Raw genomic sequence first — 7,742 nt, 5'->3', positions numbered from 1 at the left:
AGCTTAATTAATGTATTATAAAAAATAGTTGAATCGCTCATTACCACTCCAGCAAGACATAAAAAATTCCGTTAGGATTTTTTGTTCTTGAGATATGGATGTTTGAATTTTGACTAACGTCTCAGCTAGCTTGGGACGTTAGGGTCTGAGTCTATCTTCGATATCTCGTGATCTAAACATTGGAGGATATTGGAATAAATTTTATTAGGAAGATAGTTATTGATACAATAATATTGATTTAACATGTTATATACCTATACCCATTATCAAGCGAGATATTTGACATTCAACCTCGGAGGCTTCTTTAAGAGAGGATAAAACTCAAAAATCTTCCATAACTTTTTTAATATTAATTTTAGCTTAAATATTGTATTATGAAAAATGGTTGGATCGCTCATTGTCAATCCATCAAGATATAAAAAATTCCGTTAGGATTTTTCGTTCTTGAGATATGGATGTTTGAATTTTGGCTAACGTCACTGCTAGCTTGAGACGTTAGGCTCCGAGTCTATCCTCGATATCTCTTAAACTAAACATTGGAGAATTTTAAAATAAATTTTGTTGGAAAGATAGTTATCTGCACAACAATATTGCATTAACCTATTGCATCTCTAAACCAATTACTTAGCGAGATATTTGACATTCAACCTCGGAGACTTCTTTAAGAGAGGATAATACTCAAAAATCTCCCATAACTTCCTTAATATTGATTTTAGCTTAATTAATGTATTATAGAAATTAGTTGGATTGCTCATTGCCGACCCACCGAGATATAAAAAATTTTGTTAGGATTTTTTGTTCTTGAGATGTGGCTGTTTGAATTTTGGCTATCGCCACTGCTAGCGTGGAACGTTAGGCTCAGAGTCTAAGTTCGATATCTCATGATACAAATATGCGAGGATATCAAAATAACTTTTATTGGAAAGATAATGATGTGGACTATAATATTGGTAGGATCTATTTTACTTCTAAACATATTACCAAGCGAGATATTTGACATTCAAACTCGGAGACTCTATGAAGACGGATGAAATCCAAAAATCTTTCATAACTTTTTTAATATTGATATTAGCTTGGTCAGTATATTATAAAGAATTGTTGCCTAGCTCACTGTCAATCTAAGGAGATATAAAAAGTTTCGTTGAAATTTTTCGGTTCTGAGATATAGCTATTTTAATTTTTACTAAAGTTAGTGTTAGCTTGAAACATTAGGCTCAGAGTCTATGTTCGATATCTCGTGATCTAGACATGCTACAGTCTTAAAGTAAACTTTATTGGAAAGATAATCTTTCGCACTTTAATATTAATTTTATTTACTACATTTTTAAAGCGATATATTTGACAGTCAAACTTGGAGGCTCCATTAAGAGAGGCTTAATTTTTTTGTATGTATGATAAAAGAAATACACAAGTCATTAGAGAATATGTAAACGTTAAATTCAAAACAGCTATCCAGCCTCTAATTATTTACCTAAAATATAACAGTCTTTTTTTCATCAACATTTTCAACTTTAAACGTATATGTGCGGGACCCCTATACTCGGGTTCTATGTGTGCGATAAGGAAATCCAGTGGCGTCGAAACTGTTGATTATTAATTAAAAAAAAATAAAATTTCTTCAAAAGTCTAGGCAAAAAAAATCGAACCTCAATGCGAACTATTAACAACCAGTTGTAACAATAATAAATATATATATAACATATGTCTACTTAATGGTACTTTCAACAATTGGGGTAATTAAGTGAGTAAAAGGAAATAAGTCATTGCTTAAATCATTGGCATACCCACCAGTAAATCTACACTACAGAGCACTCGTGTCAATAAAAAAAATGAACTATAGAACTAGCTACAGAACTACGGAGAACTCGTACGTAATACAAACTGACCAAAGCAACATAGAACAACCATCAATGTGACCGAAGATTAGAGCTTTAAATTTCTGTTTTTTCTTTTTTACATGTCGCCAGGTTTCATTTCGTAATAAAAATAGTATTAACCTTTATAGAAAAATTAATATTCTATAATAACTCTTCGAGTTGTGAGATCGAGGCCATATTCACAGCGCATATGAAAACGTCTTGAGCTGTATGTAAAAAATAAATAAAGTGATGAAACCCCCGGTAAAAAGGTATCATATAAAAAAATTACATAAATTAATGTTTGCTGAGGTGATTGGTTGGTGGTGATTGAGGACAACATACGGCGACTTATCATCATCATCATCATCATTCTCCGTAGCTGAAGCTAGCGAAGTCTTTTTGCTCTCTGAAAGTCTATAAACTAGACGAAGAAGTCGGGCTAAAGTAAGTAAAATTATTTTTTTAATATAATAGAAATCTCGAAGTATGGTTTCGGCGTGTGAGGAGTGGTAGTAGGAGGTGAGTTAGCGTCCTCTCGCCCATCGTAGGATTGCGTCGGCTAGTACGTCTAGGTGTGCTTTCACCTAAAATAGAAAGAGAGGAAATTGTTTTAATAAAACAAGTGAATATATTCATCTTATATGGTCTTTTATCTGGGTTTTTCCTAATGTTCGTATTTATAATTTATCATTTACAGTCAAGTTAGTAACAATTATAGAGCTTCTTTTTTAAATGACCTTAACAAAAAGTCTGATCAAGAATTTTGGAAATAGTTACACCAGATTCAATTCAAGGATTCAAGTTTATCTAGATTTAATGAAAAAAATTATTTATTTATTCCAGGCAGTTGAGTGCATTTAACCATCTAAGAGACAGAGTATAACTTAACTGCCTGAAAATCTTCTTTTTAATTCCAGGCAATTGAGTGCATTTGACCACATCACAGAGAGAGCAAAAAAAAATAGCAAAGTTCGCTATTTATTTAAAGATTCCTTATTTTATCTTTATTTATTCCAGGAAGTTCAGTGTATTTAATCATTTACTTATCTAAGATAGAGAGAGAAAGAGAGAAAGCGACAGAGAAAGAGAGAGAGAGAGAGAAAGAGAGAGAGTAAGAGTATACAATTCAGTTGCCTGGAAGAATCTTTTCTTTTTTTGAGTGTATTAGACCACATAACAAAGAGAGAAAAAAAACTCATCTGAGATAAAAGAAAGAGAGTAATAGGCCGGGTAAAACCTTGCTGCTTGAAAGAATTTTTTTTCAATTCTAGGCAGTTAAGTGCATTAGACCACAGGATAGAAAGAGAGAGAGAGAGAGAGAGAGAGAGATAGTAAGAAAGTGTAATTGCTTGAAAGAATCTCACTCGTAATTCCAGGCAATTTAATACATTTGACTACATGAGAGAAAGTTCAGTGTATTTAATCATCTAAGATAGAGAGAGAGAAAGAGAGAGAGTCAGATTGTACATTGAGTAATTCAGTTGCCTGGAAGAATCTTTTCTTTTTTTATTCTAGGCAATTGGGTGCATTAGACCACAGGATAGAGAGAGAGAGAGAGATATATAGTAAGAAAGTGTAATTGCTTAAAGGAATCTTTTTCGTAATTCCAAGCAACTGAGTGCATTAGACCACATAACGAAGAAAGAAAAAAAACTTATCTGAGATAGAAAAAGACAGTAATAGGGTAAAATTCAATTGCTGGAAAACATCGTTTTGTTTTTAAATTTTAGGCAGTTAAGTGCATTAAACCACAGGATAGAGAGAGAGAAAGACATATAGTAAGAAAGTGTTATTGCTTAAAAGAATCTTTTTCGTAATTCCAGGCAATTGAGTGCATTAGACCCCATAACAAAGAGAGAAAAAAAACTCATCTGAGATAGAAAAAGAGAGTAATACAGTAAAATTCAGTTGCTTGAAAGAATTTTTTATTTTAAATTCTAGGCAGTTAAGTGCATTGGACCACAGGAGAGAGAGAGAGAGAGATAGTAAGATAGTGTAATTGCTTGAAGGAATCTTTTTCGTAATTCCAGGCAATTGAGTGCATTAGACCACATAACAAAGAGAGAAAAAAAACTCAACTGAGATAGAAAAAGACAGTGATAGAGTAAAATTAAGTTGCTTGAAAGAATTTTTTATTTTAAATTCTAGGCAGTTAAGTGCATTAGACCACAGGATAGAGAGAGAGAGATAGTAATAAAGTGTAATTGCTTGAAGGAATCTTTTTCGTAATTCCAGGCAATTGACTGCATTAGGCCACATAACGAAGAGAGAAAAAAAAACTTATTTGAGAAAGAAAAAGGGGGTAATAGGGTAAAATTCAGTTGCTTGAAAAATCTTTTTTTTTTATTCTAGGCAGTTAAGTGCATTAGACCATATGATAGAGAGAGAGAGAGAGATAGTAATAAAGTGTAATTGCTTGAAGGAATCTTTTTCGTAATTCCAGGCAATTGAGTGCATTAGACCACATAACGAAGAGAGAAAAAAAAAACTTATTTGAGAAAGAAAAAGGGGGTAATAGGGTAAAATTCAGTGGCTTGAAAAATCTTTTTTTTTTTATTCTAGGCAGTTAAGTGCATTAGACCACATAACGAAGAGAGAAAAAAAAAACTTATTTGAGAAAGAAAAAGGGGGTAATAGGGTAAAATTCAGTGGCTTGAAAAATCTTTTTTTTTTTATTCTAGGCAGTTAAGTGCATTAGACCATAGGATAGAGAGAGAGAGAGAGATAGTAATAAAGTGTAATTGCTTGAAGGAATCTTTTTCGTAATTCCAGGCAATTGAGTGCATTAGACCACATAAGAAAGAGAGAAAAAAACTCATCTGAGATAGAAAAAGAGAGTAAAAAAATGTAATTGCTTGAAAGAATCTTTTTCCTAATTCCAGGCAATTTAATACATTTGACTACATGAGAGAAAGTTCAGTGTATTTAATCATATAAGATAGAGAGAGAGAAAGAGAGAGAGTAAGAGTGTACAATTCAGTTGCCTGAAAGCATCTTTTCTTTTTTTATTCTAGGCAATTGAGTGCATTAGACCACATAACAAAGCGAGAAAAAAAACTCATCTGAGATAGAAAAAGAGGGTAAGAGGGTAAAATTCAGTTGCTTAAACGATTTTTTTTTAAATTCTAGGCTTTAAATGCATTAGACCACAGGATAGAGAGAGAGAGAGAGAGAGAGAGAGTAAGAAAGCATAACTGCTTGAAAGAATCTTTTTCGAAATTCCAGGCAATTGAGTGCATTAGACCACATAATAAAGAGAGAAAAATAACTTATCTGAGATAGAAAAAGAGAGTAATAGGGTAAAATTCAGTAGCTTGAAAAATCTTTTTTTTTAATTCTAGGCTGTTAAGTGCATTGGACCACAGGATAGAGAGAGAGAGAGAGAGATAGTAAAAAAATGTAATTGCTTGAAAGAATCTTTTTCCTAATTTCAGGCAATTTAATACGTTTGACACTACATGAGAGAAAGAGAAAAAAATCATATGAGATACATTAATTATTTATTTAGAGATTCCTTATTTATCTTTATTTATTCCAGAAACTTCAGTGTATTTAATCATCTAAAATAGAGAGAGAAAGAGAGAGAGCGAGAGAAAGAGAAAGAGAGAAAGAGAGGGTAGAATTGTACAATTCAGTTGCCTGGAAGAATTTTTTTTTAATTTCTTAATTTTTAGAGAGAGAGAAAGAGAGATAGTAAGAAAGTGTAATTGCTTGAATAAATCTTTTTCGTAATTCCAGGCAAGTGAGTGCATTAGACCATATAACAAAGAGAAAAAAATAACTCATCTAAGTGCATTAGACCACATGACAGAGAGTGAGAAAAAAAATTCCTACACAATTACGTGAGATATTTTTTTAGTATTTTATGCTCTCTAGTTTTTTGCTCTTGACTGTATTTATAACTATTTGAAGGAGAGAGAGAAATAGTAAAAAAGTATAACTCTATTACCTGAAAAACTTCTTTTTCTTCATTCCAGGCAATTAAGCGCATTTAATCATCTGAGATAAAAAGAGAGAGTAACAGAGTATAATTCAGTTACTGAAGTCTTGGAAGATTTTTTTTTAATTCTAAGCAGTTACTCAACTAGATGACATTTTTTAAATTATTCTAGGAACTTGAGTGCATTTAACCATGTGAAAAGTAGAAAGAGAGAGAGAGAGAGAGAGATACTAAGAAAGTATAACCCAATTGCCTGGAAGAATCTTTGTCTCAATTTTTCAGGCATATTTGTGCTATTGACCATATAATAGATAGAGCAAACAAATTAAGAGAGTTCAACTCAATTTCAAAAGAAAACTTTTTTATTTATTTCAGGCAGCTGAGTGCATTTAACCATCTGAGAGAAAGAGAGAATAAAAGAATACGACTCAATTGCCTGAAGGGATTTTTTTATTAATTCCTGACGTTTAAATGCATTAGACTACAAGACAAAAAGAGAGAGAATGAGTACTAACTTCAAACTTAACTGCCTGGTATTTTTTTTAAATTATTCTAAGCACTTGAGTGCATTTAACCCTCTAAGAAAGAGAGTATAAAATTGCAAATCCAACTGCCTGGCAGTATTTTTATTTTTTTCACGTGCTCTTTGGGGCATTTAACCATCTGAGAGAGACAGAATAAGAGAGTACAACTCACTTGTCTAGAAGGAAGATTTTCTGTTAATTCAGTTAAGTGCATTCGATACGACGAAAAGAAAAAGAGAGAGGAATATAGCTTCCACCTTAACTGCCTAAGAATTTTTTTTTACAATTCCAGGCAATTGAGTGCATTTAACCCTATAAGAAAGAGACTAAGAAATTCTAACTCAACTGCCGGGAAAAACTCAAATTTTTTTCACTTGTCACTTCACTCAGTGCATTTAGTCATGTAAGAGATAAAGTTTTTGAAGGATTGTATTTTTATAAGAATAAAGGCTAATTTAGTTTATGAAGTGTTGAGTGCGGTTAACCACATAACGAAAAAAACAGAGTAAAAGAGTACAACTTGGAATTTTTTAAAATTTATTCCATTCATTTGAGTGCATTTAACCATTTAACTATGTGAGAAAGACACAGAGAAAGACTGAGATAAGAGAGTAGTAATTAAACTGCCTTTAAGTTTTTTTCACAATAAATAAATAATCTGGTTTATTATTTTAAAAAAATACAAATTTTGTAGACAAAGCTAATAAATTAATAAATATTATATAAAGAATAAACAATAGATCCAGGTATACTTTCTATTGAAAAAATTATTATTATTATTATTCCAAGGGTGAATATTCTCTCAAGATTAGTTTTTATTTTATGGAACTTTAATTTGGAAATTTTTAATTTGGAAATATAAAAAAATTAAAATTTTGACTAAAAAAATACACCCAGGAAATAAAGAATAAATATTTCATACAATTTAAATTTGCTTGTATCTTAAATCAGACTTAGTTTACTTTATTTGTTTATTATGGCGCCACGTGCAATGCAATCAAAATAAACCCTTCGGAATTTAAATTATAAATCACCCTGGTTAGACTGAGCTGCAATGTGGGAGTTGTAAAAGAAGAAGAAGTCGATAATTGCACCACGATAAATAAGTGCATAATATTTTAACCCTTCGGGAGTATTATATAGAGGGGATCCGATTTAGTTCCCGGTCAACCCACGCGTTATCAGATTCGACCCTGAAATTTCGGGAGTTCAGTAGGAGAGACGCCAAGTCTGCTAATGTGGGTGTTTTCATTCATTCCTTATCGTATTTATGTGCTTTTTAAAACTTTACTACGATACCAAATGGCTATTTTCATAATTCCCCTGCCTTAACGACCTATATGGCACCAGTAAAAGGCCCCTATATCGATTAAAACCTTTTATTTATTAACCGCATATCGACTTTGCGCCGAGCTGATT

Source organism: Anthonomus grandis, chromosome 15 (assembly GCF_022605725.1).
Source record: "Anthonomus grandis grandis chromosome 15, icAntGran1.3, whole genome shotgun sequence".
NCBI lineage: Eukaryota > Metazoa > Arthropoda > Insecta > Coleoptera > Curculionidae > Anthonomus > Anthonomus grandis.
This window is presented reverse-complemented; position numbering follows the sequence as displayed.